This window comes from Parasteatoda tepidariorum, chromosome 7 (assembly GCF_043381705.1).
Source record: "Parasteatoda tepidariorum isolate YZ-2023 chromosome 7, CAS_Ptep_4.0, whole genome shotgun sequence".
NCBI lineage: Eukaryota > Metazoa > Arthropoda > Arachnida > Araneae > Theridiidae > Parasteatoda > Parasteatoda tepidariorum.
The window spans coordinates 80,570,547-80,590,535 of record NC_092210.1 but is presented as its reverse complement, the minus strand read 5'-3'; the positions used below and the strand labels follow the sequence as shown (position 1 = coordinate 80,590,535).

General features: G+C 28.5%; 1 long non-coding RNA gene across 2 annotated transcripts; it reads right to left on the bottom strand.

The window, feature by feature from the left end:
* Nucleotides 1-309: 309 nt before the first annotated feature.
* Nucleotides 310-15,511, bottom strand: LOC107454688 (uncharacterized). 2 transcript variants are annotated; one of them, XR_001585481.4, is made up of 6 exons: nt 14,292-15,511; nt 11,356-11,471; nt 9,296-9,424; nt 6,248-6,301; nt 1,570-1,654; nt 310-479 (listed from the first exon to the last, which is right to left on the bottom strand). It is a non-coding gene; the product is annotated as an uncharacterized lncRNA (long non-coding RNA). The 2 variants fall into 2 exon arrangements; XR_011637354.1 differs by lacking the exon at nt 6,248-6,301.
* Between the last annotated feature and the right edge of the window lie 4,478 nt (nt 15,512-19,989).

The window sequence follows — 19,989 nt, the reverse complement described above, 5'->3', positions numbered from 1 at the left end:
GAGAAATCAACTAATTTCTGAAATCTTAGAACGAAATTGTACTAAGACAAATAACTACCTTCTTAGACAAGGACAATAAGAAAATAAGACAGGAGTATATTACTGATTACTTGCATTATACTGAAGCACAATGAAATACGTCCTTTTAAATAAGTGCAACTAATTAAACAACATGGCCATAAAAATAAAAAGATGTTTGCAAATGTTGATATATACTGCTAGATTTATACAGATTCCAAAAGTTTGTTTGATGTTGTCACACATTTGAATCATTAAAGATATAACTACCATAAAAATAAGACAGACAAATTTTAAAACACAAAAATAACTTTATTTATAAATTATTAATATATCTTAATTTTAAAATGTCAAGTTTTTAAACTTGTAGTGAAGAGTTTATTTCCACTCTTACAATTAATTTTAGTAACATTCAATCTTCTAAAGCAAGGAATATTTTTCACAAATGCCTGAAACACTATCTGAAAAAGAAAAGAAAAATTAATTGAACAAAAAAGAAGTATCTAAAAATGAAAAGTAGTATTTAACCTACATACAGTGCTACAAAAATTAAAAGTACACTACAAATATATGACTTAACAATTCATTTGTACTAGTTTTAACTCTATAAATTAGTTAACTGAAACAATAAAATGACTTGCGTGGTGACATCTTGTATCATAATACTGATAATTGATAATACTTAAAGAACTTCTAGATTTGAGCGCCAATTACCCTTAGAATTCCTGGTTTTCCAGGTTCTAGAAAGAGTTGCCATTCAATATTGAAAGTACAAGCTATAGATTAAAAAGGGCCCTGCCCTGTTTTAAAATGGCTAACATTTTAATAATTAAAGTTTCTTCGTACATAAGATTATTTTTTTCTTTTATATCGCTGCTATAAAAACAGTTTACTCAAAAACTAAACGCTTTTTTATTTGTTCCTTTTACAGAAAACTATCCTAAAGAAAAGACCTTAGCATTACATTAATATAGACTAAAAGATTAATTGCAATGTAAGTTTGCCCTAATTTTTTTTTCAACATTTCAAATGTAATTTAAGATATGCACATGTTGCATATGCTTTAATAAAATATTGGTAAACATAGAAAAATTCTGAATTTAATGAAAAATTTGCAAAACTAAGTTTCTGATATACTATTTAAATATTAATAATCTGACACCAAATAAAGGTTGTTACAAAATATGCATTTCAGTTGCAAAGAAAAAATATGTTTAAACTTTATAATAATTTTTGTGAAATTCATCTATTAGGATTCTAAATTTCAGTTTGATTTAAATCAGCAGCACTTAGAAAACCAAACTTAATCACCATCATAAACTTTGGAATAACGCTAATGCAAATATTTGTTAAACACAACACACATTTATAACGGGGGAGGGGGGGTAAAAATGGAATTTAAAAATTATAAATTCTGCAATAAAATATAAAAGTTGTTTTAATAGAATGAAAGTATATTTCTTTCTATTTTGTAACCTTTATTTTAGAATTAAAAACATAGTTGAACATAATATATTTAACACAAACAAATAAAACAAAAAATATTTTTACTCATATTCAGATCTCCCAGAAGAGATTCTATAATTTGTGACTTACTACCAACACAACATACAAAGCTGAGATGAAAAGATGGATCCTGTAAAATAAAAATACACAGATTTAGAAACAATGAGATAACACATTTCCAGCAACACATTACTTTTAATCTTTAAAAGGTAAATAAAGAAAATTGCTGAGACTCATTTTTAAAACATCATTAATCTTGTTTCTAATAAACTTTAAAAAAGTAGAATTGATAGAACTTGTCAAAGAACAAAGATAATACTTAATTACAGGTTCAACATGTATTTATAAAAGATGTATTTCATTTTGCTTAGTACCATTGAATAAAATTTACATTTAACATGAAATTTTATGTTTAAGATCACATATAAGGGTATTTTGTTATGCATGTCAGATCAGGCAGAATTTATACAATAATAATCTCTTTCTGATAGCAGCGCGGTCACAGACAAATTTGGTTTGATGAAGATACATTCAGCAATTTTGTTATAGGATTTAGAGCATGGAACTGCTACTTTATTCCGCAGAGAACCCCACTTCCAAACAAAAACATACATTTAGTGGGTTCACTACATTTTTTTATTGGACAAAAATATCAAATATTCACTCATAACTAAAACATACTAAACTAGACCACATAAAAATAAAATAAAAAGAACATCAAAACAGGACGAAACTGTTTTGTTGCATTGTCTTCCTTTATTTAAAGGGAATTAAAATATTTCAAATTTAAAGTCATAATGGCAAAAGAAAAACTGTTAACATAATTGCTGTGAAACTTTTGCTAAATCAAATTTCTTTATTGTAAATGGAAACATTTTGTCTTGAAAACTAAATAATACTTTACACCTATTGGTCAAATGATTTTCACGAAAGGGAACAGCCTACATTAGAATGAAGAATTTAAACTGAATGTTTGAATGGGATAAATATTCCATCGATAAAATAGCTTAACTCTTTAAATACCGAGCACTCAAAACCACAACATGCCCAGAATACCGCAAACGCCCTAAGTTGTAAAACAGGTAGCAAAAAGTTCCTACCCCCCAGCTTAACTCAAGAATGACTGATCATCTTAGTCACCTGGGTAAATATCCCCAAAAGAGGTTTTCAAAGGGAAGAAAGACATTATTGAAAGCAAGAACATTCCTAACATAACAAGATTTATAAAATGTTAATAAATGCTTAATTTTTTATTTTAAAAATTGTATTATTTACATGGAAAATTAACTATGTAATTCAATGCAATCCAGTTATACAATTTCTAAATGAAGCACTTAAATGGAAAATGATAGTCTCGTATAAGTAAATTATTTTTATTTGTTGTAAAATAAAAACTAATATAAATCAATAACTGCAATGATTGCAAAATAAAATTTCTTACAAACCAAAATTTAAAATAATCAGTCATTAAGGAGAAATTAATTTGGTGATAGTATATAAAATATTCATTCAACTTAAATTTGTCATATTTTACATCATTCTATAATTTGAAAATAAGAGAAACTTTTCTTATTCTTTGATACAGCTGAGAAAAAATTAAAAATATAATCCCCTGAAACTGTTCACTTGACCCCAAGTCATAAAAAACATATTTTTCACAACAGCCTGCACTTAATTCATTTCAATGAAATTTTCTGTTGTAAATAATATTCCCTCTAGCGCTGCACCTTAAAAGATTTTGTAAACCTGTACAAAAAATTTTAAAAAATGCTAAAGAACTATTTTAACAATAATATTTTAAGTACAATATTCTATATAAATTTTAAGAAATCAAAAAGTACAATTGTTTTTAAATAAATTATTTACTTATAAACTACATTTATATGCCAGTTTCAATTTGAAGTGTCAAAAAAAAATTTAAATTGAAAAATTAAAATGAATAATTATAAATTTATTTGTTATAAGACTCTTGTAAATAATCTAAATTGTTTAACTTTTTTTTAAATATTTGAAAGTAACAATTTAAAAACATTTTATTTGAAAAGAAAAAAAAATGGAGCATATTACCTAATTTCTTTTATTTTGCTACAATATATTTACTAATCTAAGCTTTTCTTTTTTAGAGACAAAAATATTTTTAACTTAAATACAATGTGATATTCAAAATTGGTGTAAAAATAATTAAGAGGCAAATATACATGCTCTTTAACAGTGTCAATGAAAACAAAACTGCATTGATATCAAAATTTAACAAAACTTCAAAATTGTTAAATAGAGCCATTTCACACACATCATAGTCATGCAGAATATTATTAACTCGCAACATAAACATAAATTAATCTAGCAATATTGAGGTAAATTTTCAAATAATGTCGGGGCAATAAAGATACATCTATATTTACAAACAATAATTTATCATTTATACCTTATAAAGTCAAAAATACTAAGTTCAGAACTGTTATGAACAATATTCATGATTAACAAGATATTTGACTTAAAGACAATAAAGCACATTACTTAATTTGTTATATCTTGATACAATGTATGTACTAATTTAAGCCCCTTTAAAAAAAATTCTAATGTAAATACAATGTGATATTCAAAATATGGTAAAAATAAATAAGATGCACAAGCATACATCCTCTCTAACAATATCAATGAAAAGAAAATTGCACTGATATCTAAATTTTAAAATTGTTTAACGGCGGTAATATTTTTACACATTATCATTCATGTGCCGAACATTATTCATTCACAGTATAAGATAGATAAAATATTTTTCATAATTCTATTTAATTGTCAAAAACATCTAAAAAATAGATATGCTTTTGCACATGTAAATATGTTTATCATTCTATAGTGTGTGTGACTTATAATTACTCTTTTATTTAGCATTCATATGATATAAATTTAATTCCATAACTTAAAAAATAAAAAAAACCTTTCAAACTTATATTCCAAGCAAAATATTTTGCTATACCATATACATAATTCAATTTATAAACACATTAACATTGAGGATAAAATTACAAACCAAGAACATTTGAATTTGAGTGTTTTCACACTTAACATATAAGTTTACATAAGGTTTGTGTTTATTTTACTAAATGGGTATAGTGCTGCTTTGAGGAGAACAGCTCCCGCCAAAAAGTCTGGGGCTGTCTGCTGCTATGGTAACGAGTGAGGTAACTTTTCTAATGGGGGTGTAATGGAGAAATGAAGGAGTCGATTGGTCTACCAGATTGGCTGGTTTATCCCCTTTCATGAGACCTCTCCAAATTAATATTTAGACAATCTTTTGCCTTTTCTTAGGGAGAAAAAATAATACAGGCTTAAACGAAACCGTATTTTCATTTATACTTTTATTCTATATGCGTTAATTTATTTGGAATTCAGCTGCTATTTATTTATTGTAAAAAAAAATTTTTAATGGTGGTTAAAAACATCTTTTTAATCAACTTCTTTTGCCTCATGAAAAAACTTTTGAGATTATTTCTCTGTTTTGATCAATATTTTTTTTAAAAAAATATCTATCTTTCTTTAATCGCTATATTCAAGAGGCGTTTGATTCAGGTTTCTTATATGTAGTTTTTCTTTTTTTCATGCGATTAATTTATTAATTGTTGTTACATACATAAAAATGGAATAAGCATTTCATAAACTGAATACATCATGTCATTTTATTCCTGTCTAAGACTTGACATATTTGTGAAAATATGGCTCGACGGAAATGATGTTTAAAATCTATTAAATTTTATTACTACTCCAAAGATAAATAAAGAACTAAAATTCTATGAATGATTTTGATATCTAAACTTATTATTAAATTAGCATTATTATATAATTATTAGTTTGCCATTTGTTTTAACAAAAAGCAATTTCAATTTCAAATTTTTATTTAACTTTTTTTATAATTGTTTTTTTGCATAAAAAAATGTCTTATTTTCATGCAGCTTTTTAATACCGTTTATTAAATGATCCGATAAAGCATTTACACTTCACATAGAAAGTTTATTAACATTTTTTCTTAAATTTTTCTTTCATCTACGAAATTTCAAGGACTATAAAAAATATCTAACTAAGAAAAAAAAATTTAAAAAAAAAAAATTTAGTTTGTATTGGCAGTTTGAGGGATTTTTCCTTAGATTCCTCAGAAAAGCATTCCAGGACATTGTGGGCAATTTTCCGTGCCTGAGACTTCAATGTCTCACCTTTCTTAAAAATGAAAGGCATAAGTAACAATGAAAACGACAAACAAAAATTTAAAAAAATTAATGAAAACAAAAATTAAAACAAACAAGATAAAATTAAAAGATAGAAAAAAAACTTAAAACAAATGTAAAACTAACAACAATTAAATAGTTAACGATTAAAATAATCACGAAAAAAAAATCTTATGAAAACTAAGCTACTTTGTCAGAAAACGAGAGAATAAAAGAAAGACGAGTTCCTATCACTTGGCTCTATGACTGTCACTAATACTAGGAAGGGGAGCAAAGATTCACCAACTTGTGCCAAGCTAAGATCATTACATAACTAAGCACTTTCTCTCTGTTCTCTCCACACCTCTATTAGAAGTGACTTACCCTCGTAACCATAGCTCCCGCCAAGACGCGAGACAGGTGTCTGGAGCTGTTCTCCTGAAAGTCGTACTATACTTTATATGTTTCTTAAACATATCATAAAGTAGTTAAACATCAAGAGTAGCACAAAAATATAATACCTTGTCTTTTCTTCATTTTCATACACCTCTAAAGAGTCAACCCCCAGCTGAAACCTATAATAATTTCTTTTTTTTAAATCAAAAAATAGTAAAATACAAGAAAATAACTTCGATTAATTCCATCAAAAAATCTGATTTTGTCATTTCATGAACATGATCCAAATTGAGAAGCATGCTCTACTTTGATCTGCAACACGACAAAGTTGTAGTTTTTAACAAAGCTCACAAATTTCAAGGTATTAAATATATTGAAATGTATTCTGAAGAAAGTCATTAAGTTTATTCCACTAAATTTTTATTACATTTATATTGAATTGAGTTATATACTTTATTAAGTGAAATTTTTCTGTTGCATTTGCATGACATTTTGTTGCATTGCATACGTCATTACTCTATATGTATTTTTGTTGATGCTTTTTTCCCCATAATTGCAAATTTAAACAATTTCTGTGTTACCAAAATTAATAAAAGTAGTAATAATTTTGCTAGTTCAAAATTTTTTATACAAAACCTTAACATCAATAGTGGTATTATTACAAAGAAAACTAACGCATTTATAAAAGACTTAAAAATTGAACGAAATAATAATTTCTCCTTTTACTACTCCATAAAATCCTAACTAAATTCAGATTCATAGTCAGTGGCATCAATAACACATGGATCAATAAGTTCCGAGACTAACCCAGAGATGGCGCTCGTAGTAAACCAGTAGCCAGGTCTTTCTAGAGTACTAACATTTGCTTGAAACGTGTCAAAATTTTAAGTCGATCGGACCAGAAACAGCTGTGTTATCGAGGTTGGAGTAAAGTCGTTTTGTAGTTTGTTTAAAAAATGGAAAAAACAGTTTCGTGTTCTGATAAAACATTGTTTTTTAATGGGTAAAAACACCGTGCAAGCGAAACAATGGATTGACAAATGTTACCTGGACTCTTGTCCATCAAAAGCAACGATTTGTCGGTGGTTTGCCGAGTTTAAACGTGGTCGTACCGACACAAATGACGCGGAACGCTCGGGTAGACCTGTGGAAGCCGTTACACCGGAAAATGTGAGTGAAGTGACAAAAATTATAATGAAAGATCGTAAAGTGAAGCTCCGTGAGATTGCTGAGATGACACAGATATCATATGGAAGTGTATTTACTATCCTTCATGAAAAATTGAGCATGAAAAAGGTTTTTCCAAGTGGGTGCCGCGATTGCTTTCGATTGAACAAAAACAGCAACGAGTCGATGATTCAGAAAGCTGTTTATCGCTATTTACTCGCAACAAAAAAGATTTCTTGCGTGGTTACGTGACCATGGACGAAACATGGTTAAGTGCTCCAGGGAAAAAGATTTGGCTCAAATGAGGAGGTCATCGCTGAAACTGAAGCTTATTTTGAAGCGAAAGATAATTTTTTTTATAAACATGGTATTGAAAAATTGGAAAAGCATTGGAACGATTGTATCACCCTAAAAGGTGATTATGTTGATGAATAAAAAAAAATTTTGCAAAAAAATGTTGTTTTCATTGTTAGTCTCGGGACTTATTGATCCATGTGTTAGTAACACTGAAAAAAAAAGGTTTTTTCCTTGAAGATATTCTTAAAAAAGTATACAATAAAATTAAAAACGATACTAAGAATGATAATCACCTTCACCTGAATTCGAATATTAAAAATAAAGTAGAGATTTATAGCATATCCTCCTTCGAAAAAAGATTCTTATAAAATTTGAATTGCAGTGAATTAATTTTTCCAAAATGGCATATGTATAAAAAGGCAGTGTATTTAAGGGATGGCGGCTCATTTTAACAAAAAGGGAGCACACTGAAATTATAAAATACATGAAAAAAATTAAACCCTAAATTAAGACTAATTTCATTGATAATAAAGATTTCAAACTATGAAATATTAAAAGAATAAATTATTTTATTTTCTGCATGTAATATTAATTATTTTATTTTACGCATGTAAATATTTCCAAATAAATCAAACATTTCATTTAAATTTTTTTATTGACCAAATATTCCTTTAAAAATACTAGCCAACAAAATTTACAATTGAAAACTTAAAGAGATCATACGCTAATTAAATAACTTATATTATCCTTTAAATGAGCAGAAATCAAAATCTGTAAAGAGGTTAATCTGTCTTTATAAATATCTGCCATAATATAAAATTAAACCATTAAAAAAAAAAAAAAATTTGAAAAAAAAAAAAAACAAAAAAAAAGGAGGGAATTATGAACTTTTGAAATGTTTTGAGAATATTTCTAAAAGCAGTTTTGTAAACAAAATAGGGGCAACATTTAAGTCTTAATTATTTCTGTCTGATAATCTGTTGTAGTAGAAACTATTAATTCATCTAAATAATGTGAACTAATGTTAACCAATCTGAGAAATATACAACTAAATTTAAGAGATTTTTTTAAAATTAAATTTATTGCTAGTGATAAAAAGGGTACTTTTAAAAAATAATGTTACATCCTTTAACAAAAATTATCTAAAGGTAATAGGTAAAATATACCCACAGAAAACACACTTTATTTTCAGCACGCGCAAAAAATGAAGTAATTTTACAACTAACTTTACAATAAAGAGCAAAATTTTGTTTTGTGGAATGAGAATAGAACAAACATGCAGGAACTACTGCTAAATATTTCAAGGCACAACAAGCTACTACTTCCAAAACAAGAGAAAAGTTACTTCTTAATTTGTTACTCCTTTTTTGCTTTATTTGATTAATACCAGAAGTAATTGTTTCTTAGCCAAAATTCAAGAAAATAAACCTCATTTTAATTTTATGCAATGATTGCTCAGATTATCCAGATTAATAAAGAATACAGTCAAATACAGAAAACTGTATAATTAAAACTGAAAAACAATAGCAAGTTTTAAAAATATCCTACAATATCAAAGCAAGGTAAGGATAAGAGCTTTGAAAACCCATTTTATGCATTTAAACACAAAAAAAAAAAAATATTAATCTGTAGATTTTTATTTGATGATTTCAATCAGTATATCAAAACTTTATTATTGTGTACTGAATATTAAATATATTATAAAATACCTTTAAATGTTTTGAAGTCAATAGCTAAAGACTGTACCATAATCACATATCTGTTTAACAATTACAAAGTGCATGATAAAGCTAATGCAGCTCATTCTATATGATAATCATGTGCATCAACTTCAGCCACTGAAAAACAATCCTCAAACAATTAATAAGACAAAATAAACAGCATCAACTAAAAAAAAATTTTCCTTTGACAAATAGCAGTGGTGATTGTGAGCCCAACTCAAAAATCCTGAAAATTTCTCCAATAAAATCATTAATTACGCATTTCAAAAAATTAACGTCTTTATAAAAATTTAAATCATTGATATTTTCAAAACATGAAATTCTAAATAAATTATATGCAGCATAATTAAAATGAATAATTATGCATAAGTTTACTTTTATCTCTATTCATATTTATAATTCTATCAGAAAAAATATTTATAAATGAAAGAGTTGTCTAGTATAAATTTGAGTTCTAATATTTCTAAATAAAACAAAAAAATTTTATACACAAATGTGATCAATAATTTCTAGAAACTTTTGGACCAGATTTTTTTCGGAGCACAATCATCTCTGCAAATCGAAATAAAATTATATAAAAATTTATAAAAACTGACAGTGATATCAAATAGCACATGTAAATTTTCAATTATAAAGTAAACTCAGCGGCGCGACAACCCCTGAGGGCCAAGGAAATTATATATAAATCAGGAAAAAATACTTTTTACAAGAAAATTTGGACCTTTGCAAAATTTTTTAGAACGTTAGTTTTTAAAATGATCATATACTGCTTTAATGTACGCTTTTAAGATGTTCATAGAAATAGCAGAAATAAAAAAAAATCTCAGGATGGAAAAAAAAAATTTAGATATAAAACATGGATATTAAATAGACGGTAAAAACCATGAGAAAAACAGGTTTTTACAAAGAGTGTAAAAACCATAGTCAATGCCTGTAAAAATCTTATACCATGACAACCCTATTACCAGAAATACTTTTCACAGATTTTTTAAGTCCTAAAATGTACGGACTTGCAAATTTATGTTCTGGAAGACAAATTGAAAAGTGAGATCTGAAGAATTGTAACTATTATACTTTTTACTGAACCACAAATTCTGTGATACTGATTTTTTTTATAAAAAAAAACTATATTGACCAAGGTTGTTTTTCAACATTTTTTTCTTTTTTGCTGTTTTAAGTATAGCAGTGCATTTTAACAGAGCGTTTTTGATAAGATAATTGTTTTATATTGTCACTTTTTTGTGTATGGTAGAATGGTAGGACATGTAACCAGTAGCAAGCAAATCCGTGATTTTCAACATTAGTTATATTTTAACAATTAAGAGCATTTTTTTCTGTTTCTCCTGAGCCTTATTATTAACTTTCCTTTAATCAAGATCTTTATTATAACACTATTTTTTTAAGAGCTTTATTCTTTTAACATCACTTTTTTCCAAAAAATTATATAAGCAATGTAATGTTTTCTTTTTTAAAAAAAATTAAATCTGCAATGCAAAAAAAATTATAAAGGATTGTCAGGGAGGCCACAGGCTAAGCAGGCTTCATAGTAGGCCAAAGAAAAAAATTCAAGGAAAAATCAAGATATGTTTAGAAGTAATAAACAAATACTAAACTACTTTTAAATAATTGAATGGCAAACTAAAAGTATAAATGGCTCACTTAAGTATAATAAAAGCATATGTTATAATAAATTATACTGTTTTTTATTCAAACTATTTTGTGTAAAAGAGAAAATTTATATTTTTTGAAATCCTGCCACTTTATTAAATGGCAATTAGTTAAGTTAGGCACTCATTTAAGTGACTTATCTTGACCAATGCCTCATTTTCTTTCCTTGACAATTTAAGATTAAAATCAACCTTCTTTCATTGAAATATATATGACACTTAATTTTCTTACATATATATTATTTTTCATTGTACCAACAGCACATAAACTTTCATTGAGACTGTCATAAATTGTTCTGCGACTTATGTCATAGTTTCGAGCAGTTTAGAGACAAATTTAAGATCTTCAATAAAGAGAAATCAAGAAAGTATTTAACTTACATTCAATAAATACATGTGTAGCCCAAACACCCCTATCATGAGGAAAAGATTTTTCTGTGTGATTGACATTATTACCAAACATATCTTGAATTTCATAAGACAATGGAAGAAGTTCTCTATAAAAAGAGAAAATACAATTTTCAAAGACAAAATACATATCGACAATTTCGAAAGAAAACTATAAATAAATATAACTAAGATGTGTCCATAAAATCAAAAAGTAAACATAAATTTAGTATTTATATTTCGAAAAATTCTACAGGAGTAAAAGTTAAAAAAAATTTCTCTCCCAATACTTTCGTAACAAATTTGTAATTAATAATGAATTAATTGTAACAACAGTAACATTTTGCCTATTCACTTACTCTTCAAAATGACAAGACTAATTCTCATGTAGCAAAATAACTGTTTAAAACCTCACTTCAATTAGTGCAAGGTGCATGAACACAAAAAGCGTTACAGTTATCTTTCGTGCCGGCTTCAAAAAATTTTATTGACCCCCAATAGCTGATACATGGTTCATACAGAAATGTTTCAAAAAAATTCAAGTACTTTTCAAAGGAAAATATTAAATTTTCAAGGATAGATTCGAAAATATTTCAACTGATTTAAAATCTGAGGTAAATTATGATCTACCTTTAGTTAGTATATAACTGTCTATAATTATGAAAAGCTCTTTAAAATATAAAATTCCTCACAAATTCTCAAAAAAATATTTTAATAATAAAATGGAAAATATGCTGTAAGTATGAAGCAAATGCAAACGCTGCAATAGATATTTAAATGTAGTAAGAAACTGTGTATAAAACAGTACAAATCTTCGAGGGGGGTAGCTTTCTTTCGGAAATACATTCTAAAGGCTTTTAACATATAATGCAATTTGTAACATATGAAGTTAAATTTTGTACTTTTAAACATTAATCTTTAGAGTGTGTTAAATAAAAAAAAAAAGGTGGTGAGAAATTCAAATTGCTTAATAATTCATTTCAAAACAATTATAAGAGATTAATAAACACATTTTATAACAAATTACTTTGGAATAAAAATTCTTATGCTAATCCAGATATATTTTTAAAGACAGTATTAATAAAGATTAACTGATAAAAATATTAATTGAATACTTAGATATTATAACTATAGTTCACAAACATTATTAAATAATATGATTAAAATAAAATAGAAAGGAAGAGTTTTTTTTCAAAATCTACTTAAGCACTATTTTTCATTACATAACACTGAAAATAAGAGAAATGCTATACTGTTTAAACCTTTTATTCATTGTTTTAAAAAAAATGCTCCGAATCAATAAAAAAATGAACAAATTTATATAGGTATTATATATATTCCTTAGATTTAGCTAATTGTTTATCAATGTCTAATACTTCCGCCTTTTTATCATTGGTAGTTTTCCTTAAGCTATTAGATTTAGAAATATATGTGAAATCACATTTATCCTCAGCTTTTAAAGCAAATGTATTTGCAGTTTCAATCAAAGATTGAATTTCTATCTCCAGTCTTTTCCTTTTTACTTAAAGTGCTGCAATATTTGAACCCTCTTCGTCAAGGAGTTTTCTTTTATCAGCATCAGCTTTTGAAATTCATCTAAATGCAAGGAATATTTCATTCTTGCACTCGAAGCATATTTACATAGTTCATTTGTAATTTTTAAATTGGTGACACTACCTATATTTGAGATATACTGACACATGAGTCGCTGTGATACATAAGACATCTCCTTCATATTTTCAATTTCAATGTTTTTATTGACGCTAAAACCACGCTCAATGGAAGCTTGCCCGTGACTCAAAATTAAAAGCTTCTCATTATGCATTGTTCTCTGTTCTCACTGTTTCTCACCCTTTCTCAAAAACAGGATGAGATTTCAGAAAGTTAAGTGAGATTTCTAAAAACTGAAGAAATACAAATAGACTTGGAAAAAAAATCATTTCTTTTATTATAATACATTTTTAACCTCTTCTATTTTTTAAAGCATTGAATATTTTTGCTGCATCATCATAGAAGATTTTGCCTTTACTAGGTATTTGTCCATCTTACATTAGTGCATAAGAAAATTTGAACGTCCTACATGCAAAACCATACCTACAGTAAACACGTGATGGCAGAGAAATGTGTTCTGAAAGGGGTTCCGTGGATCGGAGGGGTTGTGTTCTGTTGTTCAAAAAGGTTCTGAACAATACCTACTGGTAAATAGGGAAGCTAGATAACGGGGCAAGTGCTGAAAATAATGAAGATGAAGGAGGAAAAGTGAAACGGATTTTATTCTAAATGACGCAAATCGAAGCTTTTTCCAAATTGCGAGAATTTCGTGAATTTTGAAATTGAATTAAAGAATGCGCGAATTTCTTGCAGTAATAATTTTTTAATGCGAGAAAAGAAAAAAATATGCAAGATTCTCGCGTTCTCGCGCTGTAGTGAAAACACTGCCGTATACATTTTTCGTGCATACATGTAAGATGGACAAATACCTTGTTAAGGCGACATCTGCTAGTCCAAAGCGGACAAATAAAAATGAAACAAATGTCAGTAGAAAGGGTCAAAACGAAACAAATAGGAATATTTTTCAGCCAAATAAATAAAATAACTGATGAAAAAGTAGATATAGAACATTTTCCATATGATGATGCAGCAAAAATATTCAATTAGAAGATTCTTAAAAATGTATTATAATTAAAGAAATAATTTTTTTCCAAGTCTATTCGTGTTTTTTTCTTAATTAATTAGAAATCTCACTTCACTTGTGGAAATCTCACCCTGTTTTTGAGAAAGGGTGAGAAATTCTCTCCCATTTTTTTTTCTGTAATGAAAACACTGAGTATCATAGAAATAGGCAAAAATATTTCTAACTTCACTGTTAGAAGATTGTCCACAACATTATTCTGCACAGTCAGGAAAGATTTACACTGTGGAGCATTTACCTGTTTTTTTTTAACAGCAGATCAGGCAATAGAGGAACATTTTCCAGCCAACGATGTTTCACAAACTTTTTTGGAAAAACACTACTTTTAGTTATATTCACATGATCTTCCCGTTGGGCAGAAGGACATCTTTACATAAAAAATATGCATTTCTGCAAAATTCTTCAATGTCCCAATGACAGGCCTTAGAACCTATTTTTAAAGAATTGTGTATGGTATGTAGAGGACATTTCCCCACATTTAAAAGCTGTTGCTTAAAACTCTTAAACATTTCTTCTTGTAGAATATTGAAAAATTTAAAATTAACAAATGAACCATCCATAGATACTTGAATAACTTTCGCCAATGATAATAAAGTAATAGCGTCATGAAAAGCTGCCAGTAGATCTTCTGATTTCCCGTGGCTTAAAAATATTGATGTGAGAAACGAAGTCTTCACCATATCATGCTCCCAGTATCTTATATGAATATCCATTTGTTTTTTTGGCACATCTTGTTTAAACTTTTATCAAACAATAGAACATAGTTGTTTTTGCTGTTCACTATTCTTAAAAGGCTATCTTTCAAATAACATGAAATCTCAAACACTGGGAGATATGCAGTCTTTTTTTTTCCCGCTTGTAAATTTAGCAGCAATACTGCTATCAGGAAACATTATTTGAAATATTTGTTCAATATTTTCATTTGCTTTGTATGGCATGAAATAGTCTTAAATGTCCACAAAATTTCTGCATCTAGGACATCATTTCTTGAAACAAGCTAATTTAAATTGCAAGATGTGGAAGCAATGCATGAAGTAGATGAAGAAACAACAGATGGAGAAGTAGAAGCAACATGTCGATGTAGATGCAATAGACGTTTTGGTTCCTTTTCTTTCTAAATAGCAATCAAATTCGCTTGATTTTTTTATTTTTAACAAATCACAGCATTTTTTCGACTTCATATGACTTTTTAGAACTGATTTCCCCATTTTCGAAATGCTGAATGATATTCCAGATAAATTGCATTTTGCTTTATTTTTGTCAGCACATGAACTAATCCAGTCTTCATAGACTGAATTACTTTGCCATTTATTATTGAACACACATTTACCAGACATTTTACTCGAATTATCACACAAAAATGATTGAAAAAAATTATCCATTAATAAAACTAGAATACAACATGTGATTCTATTGAGTATTGAGTAAAGTAAAGTGCGGCGTGCTCTCTGCTTTCGCTTATAGCACTCATGTGATTCTATTTCGATTGATTTATTTTTGTTTAGAATGAGGTGTATATTATGATTGTATACTAAAGCAGGAAACAGCTGCTTATAGCTTGCATAGAACCAAGTCAAAGTGAGTTAGCAGCTGAGAGTATTATTTGCTAACACAATGGTTGCGCGCTGCAGCTGTTCAGCCAATCATATTCTTTCATCACAGCGTGACGTCATTATTAACTGAATACGTTTTTGCTAGTTAAAAAATAAAATAACTACCAAAAATATTTTCTTATATATTAAATTTAAATAGAAAATATGTAGTATAGAAAACTATTAAAATATAGAAAAACTACTGAAAAATTTTCAAGGACTTTTTAAAAAAATGAAGTTTTTGAAAATATAGCCCTTAATATCGTGCCGTTTATAATACGGCACGATATCTGCCCTTAATATTAAGCTATAATATTTTCATAGAACCACGTATTATATTACCTAGGTATAGTGTACCCTACCAGAGGAAATAATTATAGACCCCTTATGGGGTACAGAACGTGACCCTAAGGCTTACTATGTACGTATATCTAATATAGTGCGTTCGATCGCTTTAAAATGAGGAAATTCGCCATCTAAAAACCTATAAAACTAAGCGAAGTCATTTTTCAACATTAACGTAAAGCCCCTTTAATATTGACCCATAATAATATAATTATGCAACGTTTTATATTACAGGGTAGTGTACACTGTCACCTTAAATAATTATAGACCCCGTAGGGCGTACACTATGTGTATTTAAAATAGTGCATTAAAACAAGCAAATTCGAAGAAACTTTTCAATGTTAAGAAACGGCCCGATATCGATCCTAAATATTAATCTTTCATATTTTAATTGAGCCACGTATGTACCTAGGAATGGCCAAAGGAAATAATTATAGACCCACTAGAATATTAACCTACAAATTTCAAACTCCGCCCAAAATTATAGTTTAATGTATCGAACAATATTATACAGATGGATTTTTTATAGACCAATTAGTGGGCCCACAAAGGGATAAATTAAGTTTTGTTTACTATCCAGGAGGAGGTGTTTTAAGCCAAATATTCGCAGGTTTGGCATGTGAAGCGGGGAGCAGTTGGTAAAGCTGTGTGGCAAGTTAGATTTGTAGTCCCAGAGGCCCTGGGTACGAAACAGTGCGAGGGTCGACTTTCAAACTGTTTTAATTTTCTTTAATATTATTTTTTTGATATATATTTCATTATTTTAGATTGAATAATGTGTTCTGTATATAAAAAAATCTATTTTTTCTTTGGGAAATAGCGAATAATTGCTGAAAAACGGAAAAATTTCGGCAAATTTTTACTTATTTTTTTTTTTTATTTCATACTATTTATTTAACTTCTTTTTCAATATTTTAAAGCGAATATAGTGTTCTATATATGAAAAGAATTATTTTTCTTTGCTAAAGAACGAAAAATGACTGAAAAAGGGACGAAAGTCCTATCAGGAGGCACGCACACATCACACCCCGTAACTCCCTATAATATTAACCTATAAATTTCAAACTCCGTCCAAAATCAGAGATTAATGTATCGAAGAATTTTACCGAAGGATTTTTTTATAGGCCAATTAGTGGGCCCACAATGGGCCAAAATAAGTTTTGTTTACTTACCGGGAGGAGGTGTTTTAAGCCGAATATTCGCACGGTAGGCATGTGAAGCGTGGCGCAGTTAATAAAGCTGTGTGGCAAGTTAGATTTGTGGGCCCGGAGACACTGGGTTCGATACCCTGCGCGTGTCGTCTTTCGAACTTTTTAAATTTTTTTAATATTCTTTTTTAACATATTTTTCAGTATTTTAAAGTGAATACTGTCTTCTGTATATAAAAATATCCATTTTTTCTTTGGGAAATAGCGAATTATAGATAAAAAACGGAAAAATTTCGGCTAATATTTTTTTTTTAAAGCNTCAATATTTTAAAGCGAATATAGTGTTCTATATATGAAAAGAATTAATTTTCTTTGTTAAAGATTGAAAAATGACTGAAAAAGGGACGAAAGTCGTATCAGGAGGCAAGCACACATCACATCCCGTAACTTCCTATAATATCAACCTATAAATTTCAAACTCCGCCCAAAATCGGAGATTAATATATCGCAGAATTTTACCGAAGGATTTTTTTATAGGCCAATTAGTGGGCCCACAATGGTACTTACCGGAAGAAGGTGTTTTAAGCCGAATATTCGCACGGAAGGCATGTGAAGCTTGGCGCAGTTAATAAAGCTGTGTGGCAAGTTAGATTTGTGGTCCCGAAGACTCTGGGTTCGATACTCTGCGCGTGTCGTCTTTCGAACTTTTTAAATTTTTTTAAATATTATTTTTTAATATATTTTTCAGTATTTTAAAGTGAATAATTGTTCTGTATATAAAAATATCTATTTTTTCTTTGGGAAATAGCGAATTATAGCTAAAAAACGGAAAAATTTCGGCTAATTTTAATTTATTTATTTTTTTCACTTTATGCTATATATTTAACTTCTTTTTCAATATTTTAAAGCGAATATAGTGTTCTATATATGAAAATAATTAATTTTCTTTGTTAAAGGGCGAAAAATGACTGAAAAAGGGACGAAAGTCGTATCAGGAGGCAAGCACACATCACACCCCGTAACTCCCTATAATATTAACTTATAAATTTCAAACTCCGCCCAAAATCAGAGATTAATGCATCGCAGAATTTTACCGAAGGATTTTTTTATAGGCCAAATAGTGGGCCCACAATGGGACAAAATAAGTTTTGTTTACTTACCGGAAGAAGGTGTTTTAAGCCGAATATTCGCACGGAAGGCATGTGAATCGTGGCGCAGTTAATAAACCTGTGTGGCAAGTTAGATTTGTGGTCCCGAAGACTCTGGGTTCGATACCCTGCGCGTGTCGTCTTTCGAATTTTTTTAATTTTTTTAAATATATTTTTCAGTATTTTAAAGTGAATAATGTGTTCTGTATATAAAAATATCTATTTTTTCTTTGGGAAATAGCGAATTATAGCTAATAAACGGAAAAATTTCGGCTAATTTTTAATTATTTATTTTTTTTCACTTTATGCTATATATTTAACTTCTTTTTCAATATTTTAAAGCGAATATAGTGTTCTACAGATGAAAAGAATTAATTTTCTTTGTTAAAGAGCGAAAAATGACTGAAAAAGGGACGAAAGTCGTATCAGGAGGCTCGCACACATCACACCCTGTAACTCCCTATAATATTAACCTATAAATTTCAAACTCCGCCCAAAATCAGAGATTAATGTATCGAAGAATTTTACCAAAGGATTTTTTTATAGGCCATGTAGTGGGCCCACAATGGAACAAAATAAGTTTTGTTTACTTACCGTTAGGAGGTGCTTTAAGCCGAATATTCGCTTGGTATAAATGTGAAGCGTGGCGCAGTTAATAAAGCTGTGTGGCAAGTTAGATTTGTGGTCTCGGAGGCCCTGGGTTCGATACTCTGCGCGTGTCGTCTTTCGAACTTTTTAATTTTTTTAATATATTTTTCAGTATTTTAAAGTGAATAATGTGTTCTGTATATAAAAATATCTATTTTTTCGTTGGGAAATAGCGAATTATAGCTAATAAACAGAAAAATTTCGGCTAATTTTTACTTATTGATTTTTTTTCACTTTATGCTATATATTTAACTTCTTTTTCAATATTTTAAAGCGAATACAGTGTTCTACAGATGAAAAGAATTAATTTTCTTTGTTAAAGATCGAAAAATGACTGAAAAAGGGACGAAAGTCGTATCAGGAGGCTCGCAAACATCACACCCTGTAATTCCCTATAATATTAACCTATAAATTTCAAACTCCGCCCAAAATCAGAGATTAATGTATCGAAGAATTTTACCAAAGGATTTTTTTAAAGGTCAATTAGTGAGCACACAATGGGCCAAAATAAGTTTTGTTTACTTACCGGGAGAAGGTGTTTTAAGCCGAATATTCGCAGTGAAGGCATGTGAAGCGTGGCGCAGTTAATAAAGCTGTGTGGCAAGTTAGATTTGTGGTCCCGGAGGCCCTGGGTTCGATACCCAGCGCGTGTCGTCTTTCGAAATTTTTAATTTTTTTTAATATTATTTTTTAATATGTTTTTCAGTATTTTAAAGTGAATAATGTGTTCTGTATATAAAAATATCTATTTTTTCTTTGGGAAATAGCGAATTATAGCTAATAAACGGAAACATTTCGGCTAATTTTTACTTATTTATTTTTTTAAACTTTATGCTATATATTTAACTTCTTTTTCAATATTTTAAAGCGAATATAGTGTTCTATATATGAAAAGAATGAATTTTCTTTGTTAAAGAGCGAAAAATGACTGAAAAATGGACGAAAGTCGTATCAGGAGGCAAGCACACATCACACCCCGTAACTCCCTATAATATTAACCTATAAATTTCAAACTGCGCCCAAAACCAGAGATTAATGTATCGCAGAATTTTACC